This window comes from Zonotrichia albicollis, chromosome 11, assembly GCF_047830755.1.
Source record: "Zonotrichia albicollis isolate bZonAlb1 chromosome 11, bZonAlb1.hap1, whole genome shotgun sequence".
NCBI classification, from domain to species: Eukaryota; Metazoa; Chordata; class Aves; order Passeriformes; family Passerellidae; genus Zonotrichia; species Zonotrichia albicollis.
Window position 1 is genome coordinate 16,580,735 of NC_133829.1, and position 14,159 is coordinate 16,594,893.

The 14,159-nt window shown below is 51.9% G+C and overlaps 1 protein-coding gene across 3 annotated transcripts in view; it reads right to left on the reverse strand.

The window, feature by feature from the left end:
• The window catches only part of LINGO1 (leucine rich repeat and Ig domain containing 1), a 155,983-nt gene that overhangs the window by 118,551 nt on the left and 23,273 nt on the right, over positions 1 to 14,159 (reverse strand). For 2 of the 3 annotated variants that reach the window (XM_005487787.4, XM_074549535.1), the window contains exon 1: positions 9,842 to 9,963. The exons of the other annotated variant lie outside the window; for it this stretch is intronic. The gene's annotated coding sequence lies outside the window, so the exon portion shown is untranslated. Of the gene's footprint in view, positions 1 to 9,841; positions 9,964 to 14,159 lie in introns of those variants that run through there. 3 annotated transcript variants of the gene reach the window in all.

Below are 14,159 nucleotides of genomic sequence, written 5' to 3' on the forward strand. Positions count from 1 at the left end.
GTATCATAGCATTAACCTGGCAAGCAAAGATAAATTAGAAACAAATTATCAGGCATTTTTAAAAAAGCAAAATGAAGGACAGGAGCAATCCCAACTGCACAAGCCCAAGGACTGGTGGTAAAGGGAAATCCTTTCCCACTAATGAGAGACATCTAGACTTTGTTAACTCAAACTTTCTCATTTATCACCTTTGCACTGCCTCTGTCTGCCTCATGGCTGTCAGGCCATGATAATGTATGAAAAGCAGTCATTTATCCCTCAACATCTCTCTCAGTACAGACACACTGTGCTGTGGGAGTGGATTTACCCCACGCCCAGTTCAGCTCCCAGCACAATAAGGCTAATTTAGATGTTTAGCCAAATCCTCCTTTCTCCTCTGTCCTGTTTTTATTTTGTTTTAAAGCCACCAGGTGCTGGGCTCAGCAATTGGAAGTGACAATTCTGTGCAGGCAGAACACAGAGTGAAAGCTTCTCCTCTCCTGCCTGCTTCTCTGCCTGTGATGTCCCCTTGGGCACCCACCCCAGGTACTGGCACCCTAGGGGGCTGCACTGGAGCACCTGGTCCTGCTTGTGGTATTGTCTGGGCTCTGAAAAGCAGCACAGGAACCACCAACACACATGGCATCTTAGCAGTGGGGCTCAACACTGCAGTGACCTCTCTGCTCTCCCTTGAGCTGGCTTTGGTGTCCCCATGTTTCCCAAACACGCTGTATTTGGTTGGAATCATATGCAGAGTGCTGGCTCTGCCTCCCACGCAGCTGTTGATTGTGCTGGGCTCTGTTTGTTCGAGATTTGCAAGAGGGGAGGAGGGAGCAGCAGGCAGCTCTGCAAGTGGATCCATGGCTAGATCCTGCCATTTTCAAAAATTAAAGAAATTGCCATTAATTAATTCTTAATTAATTAACAAAGGTTTCAACACTGAGAGATGCAGAATGCAGAGAAGAAAAAAAGGAAAAATTCCTTGGCTGCTGGACACATTTCTTCTGGTAGAAAAGCTTTTTAGGAGATTAAAAACTTCACGTTCAGATGATTTTGGAGGAGGCAGGCAGAGCTGCAAGCCCTAGTGGTGCCACCCCCATGGGTGCTGCCATGGGTGCTGCCCCCATCCTGCTGGCTCCTGGTCCTCCAGCCCATCCCATCCCATCCCTCTCACAGGGACAGTGCCTACGATCAAAGGAGCCGCCCACCAAAGTCCCCAGGGCTTGTGGCTTGCTGGGAGAGGAAATATCAAACCTGCCTGGAAATCAAACAGCAGAGCAAGAACAGAGGGAAGAAAAGAGGAAAACACAGGAAACAAAACCTAAACTGACACCCTTTGTAAATGAAAACACCCAATGCGGAGAATCAGCGCTCCCGGGACAACACGGCTCCTGCAGAGGAAATCCAAAGTGACTCCGGCCCCGGGCCATCAGAGAGGGCCTGGCATGAGGACTGTCACTGCTCTCAGCTCAGGTTTCTGGCCACAAGCTCTGAGCATGCAGATGCCACTGTGTGTGTGACTAAAATCCTGTGAAGCTCGTGCCAGGAGGAGCGGAGCAGGCAGCCTGTGGGCTCTCCCACCACCAGCAGTGGCAAGGCAAACACCTCCCTGGGGACAAGAGCCTGGCCACTGGAAGAAATCTTCCTCAGGGGTACCCAAAGCTCTGATGGAGCCCAAATCTCGTGTTTCAGCCTTAAGGTGCTGTTCTCTCTGCTACCCAGCTGGCAGCAATGAGCAACGAGCCAGAGAACCCTGCTCAGAGGTTCCAGCGAACCCGCAAAGCACAGAGGAAAACCAGCCAAAAGCCCCTGAGGATGCAGATTCCATGGCTCACTATAACTCATTTCAAGGCATTATATTATCCTGAACTTTAATGAAAGCCATGTAAAATAATAATAATAATAATAATAATAGTAATAATAATAATAATAATAATAATAGGAGTTCAAATTGAAAATGGGATGCCGTTTCTCTGCTCATCTCTGCTGTGATCTCTCGCTAATCTCCAAGTGGAAGCCATACTTTAAAAATACTCATGTATGCCAGGCACTCTGGAAACAAGACCTATGGCAATTTACCACAAAAACCCATACAGGAACTAGAAATCACAGGCAACAGAATGCATTTGCAGTCCTACTGGGAAGACCAAGGCAGGTAGAAACAGAAAGTGAGGAAGGAAGGACAAGGCACATGCTCAAGTTTCCTACCCCAGTCTGACCAGCCTGGGGCAGGCACCTCCAGAGCAGAGCAATGTGGCATCCCTCAGACACCAACAGGGACTTCTCAAGCCCACAAAGGAAAAGTGTGGGAGCCCTTACACATGGCATGAGACTTTCCACCCTGGCCAGCTCACCACAGAAGGGTTTGCTGCTGGGCTGGACCTTAGCACAAGGAGATGGCTGCAAGCAAAGCATTCACAGCCACTGCCCTCAAGCAGCCCCTGCTGCCCCCACAGCTCCATCCCCAATGTCCCAGAGGCAGCACCATGGCATGGGCAGGGATGGGAGATGCTCTGCAGGCGGGCAGCCATGGGAGCTGGCACTCATCCTCCCTAGCCAGCTCCGTCCCAAGCAAGACAGTGGAATTAAGCACAAGTTATAATTAAGACTGGATGTTTGAAGAGAAACATAATCTCCGTTCCGTGGGATTCGCCGGCACAACAGTAATTAACGTCTCATTAACATTCGCCTAATTAAGCAGTTTATGAAAGTGGATAGATTTGCATACTGCTCCACTTCAGCTTCAGTGCATCCAGTTATATCCAGGCACCAGAATTAACCCTTCCAGGGCATTTCCAACCAAGTTCCCAACCCTGCAAGTCTTCCCAGCCTCTCCCTGTGAGGACACAAGCTGCTGTCACTGCACATCTCACTGCACAGTGCTACCCAAAGCCTGGTAAAACATCTCTCCATCACCTCTTTTCTAGCCAAACACCTCCTCCCTATTACCTCTTTTCCAACAAACCCATCCTAAACCTCTCCAACTTTCTCCATTGGTTATCTCTTTTTAAATCCCTCAACTGGTTTCAACATTTTCCCCTAAGTCCTCAACACATTCATAAGGAAGCAAAGAAGATCTGTAAGAGTTTCTGAAGAGAGGGAGAAATGTCTCCTAAAATATTTTATGCTACACTCATTCCCAAATGTTCTTTAATGTTTAAAAACAATGACTTCAAGATTAAAGAGATGCTCCAAATTCTGAACACTAGTTTAAAATCAGGATGCAACAGGAGTTTCCAAAAGGGTTTTACCATAGGGAATATGTTCCCTCTCTTCGAGAGTCCTCCTGTCATTGAGAGGAAAGGCAAACCAGCAAAAGCAGTGACAACACCCAGATGATGCCCTGTCCCTCTTGGGGACAGCAGGACACCATTCCCAATGGATCCTGGAGCAGCCCATCAAACAAGACATATCACACATGCATCCCCTTGGCAATGAAGCACTTGAACTGCTGGACAGAACATTTTCCACTGCTAATACCGGCCTTCTCTTCTGATGCTGGATTAGTAAAGCTGCTGCATCCATCACACACTTAAAAAGATCATGTGCAAACCTGCCTCCCCCTGGGGCAGCTCCTGGGGGGCGAAAAATGAGCTCTCCAGTTAGTGGTTAATGCTTGGAGACCAGATGCAACTTTCCAGCAAATACAGTGGGAAAGAAAAATTCATGACACAGCCTTTCATTGAAAATCAATAAAGCCCAGACCTGCCTGTGATGTACACACTCAATTTATTCCTCGCTCAGCTCATTGCATCTTCACCATCAGCCCTCTCACATCAGTCAGGTCCTTGCTGCAGGACACAGTGTCCCTGCCCACCTCTGGGTCATGGCTCTGTGTCACCAGAGCTATGCTAGCACGGGGCTGTCACCTCCCTGAGCCTGGCAGTCACAGGCCATGCTCCTGCGGCTGTGATCCAGCCCCACAGCATCCCTCCCCACAAAATGTCCAGGAGTGACAGCCCAGCCGTGTCCAGTGGCAAAAGCAATTCCAGAGTTTCCTTCCATCTCCCAACGGGTTCCTACAGCTACAGCACACACTCTGGATTAGCACTTGGAACATCTCTGTCATGAAAATACATCTTAATTTTCCCCTCTCCCCAGCAGCCAAGAAACCTTCCTGAAAGTGATGATGGAACAAGCCATCCTCCTGAGCCAAGTTAGGGCATCCTCCAGTCCTGCCTGAGTCCTATCCACAGGAATCCCATCATTTGTCCTGTCCTGCTCCCCCTTCCCCTCTGAGGAGGCTTTGAAATCCATGTGAGACACCAAAATCCCTGCAGACTGAGGTGTTAGCCTCTGCCTTTAACCATTTTTTCTTCCTCCCCAGATCTCCCTGACAATGCAGAAAACAGTCCCAGAAAGGGGTGCGGGGAGGGAGGGTGATGTCCCTGAGCTTTTCCCATCCCCAGCTAGTGGGAGACCTCAAAATTCTGGGGAGATGGATAAACAGCTGTTCCTTTCTGATGCTGGGCTGTCATCCTACATCCCTCCTGCAGCCAAATCCTCACTGAATGCAGGATAGCAGCTGAGGGATGCAGCAGGGGAGAGGCAGCACAGTCTCCCCTCCCTCTATCTCTGCCTCTCCTCCTGCAGAGCTCCCACACTGCCACCCTCACCCAGAGCCACCACAGCAGGACCCAAGAGCCGCCCAGACACCGGGGTGAGGAGCTGATGGCAGCCCGGCCCCAGAGCGGCTGCCTTTGGGCAGGGCTGGCTGTGAGCAGAGCTGAGGGGAGCTGGGCAGGGTGGCTGTCCTGCTGTGCTGGGGGCTCGGCCGGGCTCTGCAGCACAGCCTGACCTACTTTCCCTGGCGGTACAGCCACACCAGCCGCAGCGGCAGCGCGGGGTTTCTTTTCTCTCTACCACGTACACACGGCTTCTTCAAAACTGCCAGTGGCATCACAGCAGGGTCCCCTCTGTGCCATCACCTCGCAGCATTGCCTGTCCCCTCCCTCACCTCCAGCCAGTCCTGCTGCCTTTGAATTGGTGCCCTACGCTTTCCCAAAAAATTCACGGCACATCTCAGCCAAGAGGAGGATTTATTGATCGTCTTATCTGTGTCTAATCCCAGCCGGAGCGCTGCGATAAACGAAGCCGGCAAAATAAAACGCTTTCCTGCAAGGTCTCTGCGTCGAGAGCAGCTGGCTGCTGGCAGGGTGCAAAGTGGGGTGCAGCCCCCAGGGCCCCCAGACCCACCTGTGCCCATGATGGCAAAGGCCTTGAAAGAAGGAATAATGTGCTGTGAACGCCCATCCAAAGCTGAGAACAGGGGTGGGGCACAAACCAAACCCCAACTACTCCATCTAATCGATGGTAAGCAGTTTAAATGCTCTTTCACAGCAGTTCAGGGAGCCCTAATTCCAGGCGTGACCTGAATCTCTTTAAAAAGAGAAGGGAGGGAAAGCTGGCAGGCAAGGAGTGGGGAAAGCCAGAAATGCCAGGGATGCTAATTTGTCCCTGTTTCCTCTCTGCAGAACAGCATCTGGGAGAAAAAGCACCTGCTAAAGAGAAGGGATCCCCACGGAGCAGAGATCCGGAGGCGCGTGCTCACAGCAATCCCTGTTACCCAGCCTGGACTGGGAACGCTTGACGCAAAAGCAGGATGACGGATGCTTCTGTCTTTGTGAGAGCAACCTGGGGTGCCAATGAGCACCGACAAAGCAGCCCACCCCAGCACAAAGAGGGAGCAGGGGAGCTCAGCCCAAATGCAGTGTGGCTGTATCCAGGTCAGCCGGTGAGCCTGCTGGGAAGCACGGGCTATAAAAAGCACAGGCAAGATGCTGGGATCATCCCAGAACAGCGAGGAAGAAGTGAGGATGGCCCTGCCCTCCAAGGCAGCAGTGCCAGGGTGGCAGTGGGCTGCAGAGGATGGCACTGGCCACACAGGACCATGGGCAAGCACCCTTCTCCCTGGGATTTCCAGAGCAATGGTCCGTGAGACAGCACTGACTAAGAGTTACTGCTGCTCTCCAGAGGGAGATGGGGTGTGGAGGAAGGGGGACTGAGGAGGCCAACAAGGCAGGGCTGGCAGATGGACGGATGCAGTTTGGCATCCCCAGCCCTGACCGAGGAGGTGGAGGTGGAATTGCCATCCCCTGCATCCTTCTATGCCTGGTACTCAGTGGTTGTGCTCCTTCAGCAGGGAGATGCCATGGGGAGCACCAGCCTGGGACCCCATTCTGTATGGAAGCACCAGCCTGGGACCCCGTTCTGTATGGAAGCACCAGCCTGGGACCCCGTTCTGTGTGGAAGCACCAGCCTGGGACCCCGTTCTGTATGGAAGCACCAGCCTGGGACCCCATTCTGTATGGAAGTACCAGCCTGGGACCCCGTTCTGTATGGAAGTACCAGCCTGGGACCCCGTTCTGTGTGGAAATACCAGCCTGGGACCCTGTTCTGTATGGAAGTACCAGCCTGGGACCCCGTTCTGTATGGAAGTACCAGCCTGGGACCCCGTTCTGTGTGGAAGCACCAGCCTGGGACCCCATTCTGTATGGAAGCAGACATCCTGGGTACACTGGAATGGGGACAAATCCACTGACCAGACAAGCCTGTCATCTCAGCCTGTTCCTGGACAAGGCACATGCATGTGGCCAAGAGCTTTCCTCTAGCTCAGCATGGCCCCAGATCTCCTACAGACAGTGGACAGAAGCAGGGCTGGCTACACTGGGCTTTCAGCTCAAGCTGTTCCGGCCCTGCTGCTCTCCTGCCACCCAATGTCATGGCATTCCCACTGCTCTCCCAAGGAGAATCACAAATCTGCCTGCAATCCCTCCTTGGAGGCCTGAGCTTTGCCAGACCCTCTGGCAAGCACCACAGCCCAAAGGGTTAATGGGTGATGAGGGAGAAAGGCTGTGATGCCTGTTCCCCACTCCCCACCCCGTGTCCCCCTGCAACAGGATCTGGATGGGCAGCAGTCACTGCAGCCCTGCCCCCCAGCCCCAATTTCAGTAGAGCCTGGCAGGGCACACAGGGAGCTGTCAGGCCCTATCATGACTCACACAATCATTTCTGCCTTCAAGCCAGGAAAAAAAAAAGACATAATAAAAAAAAATCAGACAAACGTTTGAAAAACTGGAGATAAACAGAGGAGAGAGGAGATGGAAGCAGCTAATGAGGTCCCTGGCCCCGACAAGAGGTGCAAGGAGAGCACAGATGCTCCTTGGCCGGCAGCGATCCCACCCGTTGGGCATAAGGAGCACTCCAGGGACAGCCCTGCCTGGCAAAGCCCTGGCAGCGCCAGCAGGGACCCCTGGGCAGCTCCAGGGAGCCATCCCCAGGCTGGCAGAGCAGCCAGCCCTGGGGCAGGACCCCCGGCAGCCCTGGGGCAGTGTCTGCACAGCCACACACAGCACAGGGAGGGCACAGGATCTGCACAGCCACACACAGCACAGGGAGGGCACAGGATCTGCACAGCCACACACAGCACAGGATCTGCACGGCCACACACAGCACAGGGAGGGCACAGGGTTGGCACAGGATCTGCACAGCCACACACAGTCCAGGGAGGGCACAGGATCTGCACAGCCACACACAGCACAGGATCTGCACAGTCACACACAGCACAGGGATGGCAGGATACCCTGGCCCAATGGAAACCTCACCGAGCTGCAGTGAGCAGACTGGGGGCACTCCCAGATTTATTTTTCTCCCCCTGCTCTATGAAACACCCACAAAAGCTCAGTCAGGAGGAAGCCAGAACCCCAAGCCTGTTCCCATGCAGACCCCCAGCTTCCCTGTGACTTAGCCAACCCCTGCCCTAGGGACTGAAAAAGGAGAAAAGCCGAAAAATCTTGATTCTTATAGCTAAAACCAAATGTGTCACCTCAGTAACAAATTGGCCTGCCTGCCTGGCAGAAATTGCTCTGTTAAAATATATATCCATATTATTCTTTTTGAGCTGCCTTTGCCAAATCTGTTCAAGAATGGGGAGGTTTTCAAGTCCCCATGGACAGCAAGTCTTTCTGCTCCCTTCCCAGCACCCAGCAAGGTAATTATCTGCCAGGAGCCCTGGGCTGTGCCACGGCTAGTTACACTGCTAATTAGCAGAAACAAGCCAGTCCCCTGGGGCACACCAGGTCCATCCCCATCCCTCTCTGCCTTCTGCCTCCTCCTCACCCTGGAGGGCATAGAACAGCATCTTGTGTTTAGCACCAGGAGGGCCTTGTACTCCTCCCCTGGGTGCCAGAGTGCAAAGGTACTCCTGCCCACCTGAGGGACAAGGGACAGAAGGACCCAGGAACACCTATTGCCAAGAAGATGCTCTTGCCATGAGGCTACCAGGCACGTGAGGACACCATGGAGAGCACAACTTCTGTTGGTACCAAGAGACTTACAAAGTGCATAACTTAAAATCTGTTTTAGCCTCTTCTGGAGGGATACCTAGGAACTGGAGGCTTCCCAAGAAGTCTTCTCTTCCCAAAATGAAAGGAAAAAAGCTCTGATTTTGGAGGCATTTAAATCTCCCCTCAGGACTTCTCTAGTATTCACTTCTCACTAGTTTCCCTGTCTCCTCACCAGGCAAAAGCCACATTGCAATAAGCCATTGGCTTTGCCAGGAGAAGGGCAGAGCTGCACACTGCCAGAGTGAGCGCTGGGAGGCAGGAGTGGCACAGGAGGCAGGAATGGCATGGGAGGCAGAAGTGGCACAGGAGGGCACAGGAGGCAGGAATGGCACAGGAGGGCACAGGAGACAGAAGCAGCACGGGAGGCAGGAGCAGCACAGGAGGGCACAGGAGGCAGGAGCAGCACAGGAGGCAGGAGCAGCACAGGAGGCAGCCACGGGCAGCGCTGGGAAGATGCCCCTCGTGCACGTGATGCGTCGGGAGGAGCATCCCCCAGTGCCTGGCCCAGCGAGATGGGAGGGAGCAGTCAGAGCCCAGCCACCCTAGCAGGATGGCTCCAGGCTGCCAGGATGCTACACCATCATCCTCCTCGCCAGCAGCACCAATGGGAGCTCGATGGAACGTGCAGAAAGGCGTGTTCCCCACCCTTGGATCACAGAGCGCACACCGGATCCTGATCTGAGGAACGCGGACGGCACCTTGGGCTCTCCAGATTTACACCCATCCCTTCCTGATGCTTCAGTGCAAGATGTCCGAGGCCCCACACCGCCAGGAGCAGGGACCTTGGATCCCAAGGGAGCAGCAACAGCAAGAACTGGGGCTGTTCTCAGCATGTAAGCTGAGAACCAGCACTGAAAGCTTCCAACCTTTACAGCTGAAGCAACTTATCCAAAGCTATACCAGGACTCAGAAAGGAACTCCTGATCATCACTCCAGGGGATCCAAGACTCTGCTGGACCATACACACAGGTTGTTCCCCATCCCTCAGAGTTCCCTGCTTGGGCTGGATATCCCACCCTGCCCAGGGAGCCCTAGGTAGGGCTGAAATAGCCTTTAGCTAGCCAGTGCAAGCCCAGAGCTTGTGTGTTCCCAACGTCAATCCCTGCCCACTGCCTGCTTGTTTCAGCTTCCCCAGGAGATGCAGAAGGGGATGAGGCTGGTCCTGCATATCAGGGCTTCCCCACAGAAAGAAATCAGTGGGGCATCTCCTGCTGTTAATGGGCAGGATCGCAGGCAGTCCCTTAAAGCACCAAAAGTGGACTGAGCACAAGACTCATTCCCATCACCATAAGGAAGACAGGACTACCCCCCCCCCCACTAACCCCCCTTTTACTGCAAGACTCTGGGGCCCCCAAATGTGTGGGGCTCCTCAAAAGCTGCAGCACCCCAGCTGGACAGGAGGAACAGGCACTCACCCGGGCGCCGTTCCTGGGTAATTCAAGCTCCTCTTCCCATTCCCCCCACTCAACCAAGAGCGAGACCAGCTTGCAAGCCAGCGCCCGCTGCTCCACGCTCACCTGTGCTCTGCCCCTCCGGAGAGCGGCTTGGAGCTGCTCAGCCTTTGCAACAAACTCCCTTCCGCAGCAAGACATCAGCCTTTGGGTGCTGCCTGCCCCTTCCACGCGCTGGCTGCTCTGCCTGCCTTGGGGATTTTTTTCCTTTTTTCCCTTCCACCCCGTAGCGTTTTGAACGTGCAGATGCCCCAGCTTCTTAAAATTCAGCCTGGGGGCGTGGGAAGTGTTTTGGAACATGCCCAAGCTGTCTGCTCCGTGCGTGCACGCTGCTAAAAACGATCCACCTACTGCCCCCATCTCCTGCACCGCTTGTCAGCGCCGCCGTGCCTTTCCCAAGATAAGCAAGTTTACACACGCAGCCCGGGAGCAAAGCCCCGGGAGCAATCCCATGGGGCAGGGGGGAAATTCTCTGCTCAGGCACCAGGCAAACCTTCCATGTAGCAGTGGACAAGGAGCAGGTGTCCTTGCACACGCTAGGGGGTGTGAAATGAGATCTTTAAGGTCTCTTCCAACACAAAGCACTCCATGATTCCATGATGGACAGCCCTGGGAATGATGCCCTTGAGCCAGCACTACCTCCATCCCCCCACGTCACACTGAGGATGGAGCACCACTGCTGGCACAGGGAGAACAATGACAAAAACCAATTTACTTGCTGTTGAAGGATGCAGTGGCAGGGGAACACAGGCACCCTCATTACCATGGGGGCAGTGTCATGGGCTGCTATGAGAACATTCAGGACACCCAGCTCAGCAGCCCTGCCTGACAGCTGAGCATGTGTGTGCCAGCACGGTCCAAGGGAGCGTAACGCATCTCCTCCCCAGCAATCCTCAAGGGCTCCACCAACAAATAATCGAGCTACAGAGATTTGACAAATTAACCTGTAAAACGTTGCTGGCAAAGCCCAGCTTGTCTGAGACACCAGCAGGCAGCTCTCAGTGGGGCACCCAACCAGGGTAACGGAGCAAGGCCAGCACACGCCAACTCAGAGCCTGGCTCCAGCCACCAGCATGTTTAAAAAAAGGGTGTATAAACCACTGAGGCTGGGATTTGGTCAGGAGAGATGGGCTGAGCCCTCCTGCCACATGCACAGTGTACAGTGAAGGCTCTAGGTCCCCAAGAGAAAAGGACAGCAGGGATAGCTCCAGCCCAATAGCCTGGCTCTGGATTCCAACACAAGCTGCTCAAAATCAGTGACAAGGTTGCTTTTTCTTTTGCTTTTAAATCCCTCTGGCAATCTGGCCTTCAAGTGCTCATCAATCCATTCAGGGCCGTCTCCCCCCCACCACATCACTGCTCTACAAATTTGAGTGAAATTGATATTTTCCTATCAGAAACATAAATTTTCAAACACACAGAACATTGGATTTGAAAGCTGACTTTTGTTGGGAAGGTGCCTGTCTCTTTGTTCACAAAAGGGCTCATTTTTCCTGGAAAAGGGCCCAGATTTTGAGTGAAAGATCAATAACATGCAGAAAACGGGTCCTTTTATTTAATTTTGCCATGATACTAGAAAGAAAAGAAAGAATCCAATGCTGAGACTGAATGATTTCAAAATATTTTGCATTTGTTTACCCCAGTGCCACGCTGGAGCATCTATTCAGAGGAACTCAGTGGGAAGAATGCAGCCTTTGGGGCTCCCCTAGAGCATCCCTTTATCACCTGATGGTACCCCACTGGGACAGCATCCCTGGAACTGCTCCAGTCCATTTTTGGGGGTATTATTAGAGATTTAATTGCTGCTTCCTCTGCCCTGCCTTGTCCAAGGAGCTCTCTCACCACAATGTTCAAGGATGACCTTCTGCCTACACTCATTATGAGCAAGGGTGAATCAAACTTAAAATTGCAATTACAGCCAGGGTGGGGGGAATAAAGGAAAAAAAAAAAAAACCTACACCACGAAGACACAGCATTCAAGATGCCGTGCAACAGTCATGACATGCTGCATCCTCCCCATCCATATGGGGGAAAACTAACACTTTGGCAAATTTATGAGGATGTGTGAAAGTGATTATATATTCCTGAAAATATCTCAAGTGGAACGGCCTACCTGGCATATTTTGTTAGTCATGAAACACGCTCCTTCCACCGACTGTAGTTTGTGGCTTTCCATCTGCTTAAATACTTTAAATACTGAAACTTTCTTCTTTTTTTTTTTTTTTTCCCTGAGCTGAAATAGCACGCCAGCAGCAGAGTGCTGACTCAGGGGCACGGGACGAGGACATGCTCATCACCAAAGGGATGCAGGAGATGCCCTGCCACAAGGGCAGGAGAGCAGAGGATTCACCACGTGGGTGGTAAGTCCTGCTGCCCCTGGCCAAGAAAAGCAAGAGGTCAGCTTGTGTTAATTAATTAACTGAATTAATTGAATTAGTGTCCAGCAAGGGAGCACCAAGAAAGAATATTATTTTGGGTCAAGTGTGGACATGAAAGGGAAAAGGTTAAAGGAAGGAAATGGCACTGGTTGGCCATTTTAATTTCATTTGGCCAAGAAAAAATAGGCAGCAGTTGTAAAGGTTACAGGTCAATGCTGCCAAGCCCAAATTTTAGCAAGATGGGGTTTATGGGCACTTGCTCCAGGGCAGTCAGCACCCTGATCCCCCCAGTTCCTGCTTTCATGGGGAGTGATGCCCCTTTTGTCCTGGCAGAGCTGGGGAAAAGGCTCCAAGGCATCAAGGAGATCCATGGCTGCTTTTCTCCTGCCCTCTCCTGCTCTGTAGCTAAGAGTTTCAATTTTACAGCTCTGGCTGGAGTTTCTATGGCCACAGTGGAAGTGGGGTGGGCCTGCACAGGGATGCAGCCGGAGCTCAGCACTGGTGCAGAGAAAACCCAGCCAAGACTCCCAGTACCAAAGGAGATGGCCAAGGGGCAGCCACAGCAGCAGAGGAACATCCCCTAAAACCCCATTCCCACCAGGGAGGTGCCCTTAGATGTGCTTGAGGGTAGTGAAGCCCTGGCTCAGGGTGCCCAGAGCAGCTGTGGCTGCCCCTGCATCCCTGGAAGTGCCCCAGGCCACACAGGACAGGGCTTGGAGCACCTGGGACAGTGAAAGGTGTCCCTGCCCATGGCAGGGGGTGGCACTGAATGAGCTTCGAGGTTCCTTCCAACTAAAACTGATTTTACGATTCTACTATTGTGTACCCTGGAAAAACTTGGAATATCAACACTGTGATTTATCCACAAAGGGATCATTTTGAGTCATTGAAGCAGTTATCTACTTGTTGCATGAAGCAATAGCAATTGTGCCCCTCAAAGCAACAGTGAACAGCACTCAGGGTGTAACTACAGTGCAACTTCTCTTTGCCTGATTACAGAGAATGATCCAAGAACAGGAGCACCTCGGCCCAATCACCTCCCCCTGGGCGTGCAGGCTGTGCAAGAGAAACCCAGGCACAGACACACATCAGCTGCAGCAGGGACCAGGGGAATATGATGAGCATTTTCCCAAATGGCAGTGCAAAGCTGAATATTAGGTGATTTGTGGCAGATTTCCTCCAAGAGAAAATCTCTCCTACCATGGTGGTGAGGTTTTCACAGCTCATTTGGCTTTTCATTTGCTGAACGGCTTTGAGCTGTTCTCCCTTGCAGGACAAGGCCTCATCATTTGTGTTTTCTAACAGGTTTTTTTTTTTTTTGCCTAGGAGAAAACCATCTCTCTTCCTGCTCTCTGTGAGCCTAATTCTGCATCTCCAGCTGACATTCAAGGGTTTTGGAGTTACTCTCACATTTCAGGGGGATAAATAATCTTGGAGGGCAGGGGTTTTTTTTTCAAGGTTCAATACCCAGAGAAGGAGTTTCTCCTTCCAAATGCAGATAGTCCCTGAGAGAAATAATCCCATGGGAAATAATCCAGTACAAAGAGGGTTTATTGTATCTTTTCACAGAGTCTTTCTCACCAACAACTGACGAGTTCATAGGTACCAATATCCATTAGAGGGTTTATTTTATTTCTTGTTAGAAAATAAAAAAGGCAGAGCCTAAGAAGAGTAAAACCAGCCACAGAGACTGAAGACTGACAGGAGCTGCCTGGCAGACAGTGAGTGAAAATGCTCTGACAAGATGAAATGTTTTTTCTTTCATTGAAATCACTCCCTTTCCGAATGACTAATACACAGCTATCGCACCATGGATATTTCCAGAGTGATGAGATGTTTTTAAAATATCTCACTGTGCCTCAAAATATCTCACTCTGGCTCAATAGATCATCCAAAACACCACCCACGGAAATCATAAATAAATAGATACTATAGTGTTGTAAAAGAGCAGACTGGCCAGGGCCAGGGCAGCATCCTTCATCGGGAGTTCAATGAGGCCACTGAAG